The sequence below is a fragment of the Ursus americanus genome, chromosome 16 (assembly GCF_024610735.1).
Source record: "Ursus americanus isolate L20-20 chromosome 16, mUrsAme1.1.p, whole genome shotgun sequence".
NCBI classification, from domain to species: Eukaryota; Metazoa; Chordata; class Mammalia; order Carnivora; family Ursidae; genus Ursus; species Ursus americanus.
The window spans coordinates 50,354,268-50,356,526 of NC_142142.1; positions in this window are offsets into that span (position 1 = coordinate 50,354,268).

Consider the following 2,259-nt stretch of genomic DNA (forward strand, 5'->3'; position numbering starts at 1 on the left):
TCTACTGCTTCACCAAGGATGTTCCTAAGTGAAGCTGGCAAGCGTGTGGTGGTGAAGTGATGAGAAGCACAGTTTGGCCCTATCGCCTTGATGCGTGTGAAGGAGCGAACGGTTTTGCCCACCATTGTTTTGTACTGTTGGTGCAAACATCAACACCATGAAGGAGGCAAACGACATCACACTATTATTATGAAAATAGTTTTGACCCTCTGATCCCCTGACAATGTCTCAGGCACCCCCACACTTTGAGGACTGCTGCATTAGGCCACACAACAAGACAAAAACTGGAAATCTGCAGGTGTCGACTTTGGAGAGTTGCTTCCTGGAAATTCTATTGGAACCATGTCTTTATCTTACCCCTACTGCCCACTTTCAGGAAAAAGTGAACAATCTCTCATCTAAAGAAGCCGAAGGCTAGTCACCTTTCTGCGGTGATGCTGTGTCCTGTTGAAGAAGAGAGATGTTAATTTAACTGAAGTGTAGTGAAGAGCTCAGTGGGTGGGAGAAAGAAGAGTGGGATTTATATTTCCTTAACTTCCTGGGCTTGATGCGTCCCGGGTGAGGGCTCTAATTGTAGTTAGAAACACTCCAGTCGGGGCGCCTGGGTGGCTCAGTTGGTGAAGCATCTGCCTTTGGCTCAGGACATAATCCTGGGGTCCTGGGATCCAGCTCTGAGTTGGACTCCCTGTTCAGCGGGGAGTCTGCTTCTCCCTCTGCCCCTTACCCCTGCACCCCCCTGACTCATGCTCTCAAGCTCTGCTCTGTCTCTCAAATAAATAAATAAATAAATAAATAAATAAATAAATAAATAAAATCTTTAAAAGAGAGGGAGGGAGAGAGAGAGAGAGAGAGATACACACTCCAATCACTCCACCTCGTTGGGGAAGCATAGCTGATGCCCTCAATATCAGCAATGAGGCCTGGGTGGGGTCTGCCTCGTGGTGAGACTAGAGATAAGTACTCCATCAGGCTCTTCTCTGATAAACCTTCTCATGGGACTAATGGCTGCTCCAAATCCAGTTAATTCAACAAATTGTTGCAAGCACTTTCTAGTACTGAGGACGGTGTTAAATGCTGGGAATGGGGTCTGAGGTAGAGGACACATACCTACTATTTATCTTGGTGTCCCCTCCTTGGCCCTTTCCAGCTGGATCTGTTTTAAAGGTTCATTGTTTTTGCGATTTTGTAACTTGGCTCTCACTGCAGGAGAATTTTTAAAAATCAAAGCAATTCTGGACGCTATACAAATGATATAAAGAGAACTATGTACGCCGAGCCTCATGCTTAAACTCCACATCGTCACACACTTTATCTCATTTCATCTCCGACAACAATATGAAGCAGGTCCTATTGCAAAGAAGAAAGTAAAAGTCACTTGAAATCCCACCGTCCAGCGCGTCTGGGTGGCTCAGTCGGTGAAGCGTCTGCCTTCAGCTCAGGTCATGGTCTCGGGGTCCTGGGATCGAGCCCACGTCGGGCTCCCGGCTCAGTGGGGAGTCTGCTTCTCCCTCTCCCTCTGTACCCACTCATGCTCTATTGTGCTCGCTCTCTCTCTCTCAAATAAATAAAATCTTAAAAAAATAAATCCCACCACCTGAAGGTAAATACTCTTAGCATTTTGGTAACATCTTTCTACAACTCTATGCATTCATAGAGAGAAGGCTACAAGTTTATGTAAATGGGATCATATTTTACAGATTATTTTGTATCTTGATTTCATTTTCTCCACAATATGAGCTAAGCACCTTCTCCAAAGGGACGCATGTTATCATATTTTATCCCGCTGTATAGATGCATCCATTTACTTCATCTGTCAGTGGACATCTCAGTAGGGGTAGTTTCCAGGGTTTGCTTTATAAACACATTGCCATGAATTTCTTTGGGCATGCTTCATTCTGAAGCCGTGATCTTCTAAGAGTAAATTTCAATAAGTAGGATGGTTTACATTTCTATTCCAAATGCTGAACTGTTTTTCAGAAGAGTTGAATTAACGTCTATACCTCAAACAATGTCCAAACAGTGTCTGCTGCCTTTTTCTGCAAAGAATGCTGAGGGAAGACGTGAGAGAGCGCACGTGAATGTGTTCTCGTGTGAATACCTGTGTGTACGTGTGAGCTGCGCACATGTGTGGGGGTTTGTTTATTCATTCAACAAATGTTTCTGAGCATCTACCATGAGGCAGATGCGCAGGTAGGGATGTAACTGTGAGAAACTCTGCATGATCCTGTCTCTCCTGGGGTCAAACATACTTTTTTTTGA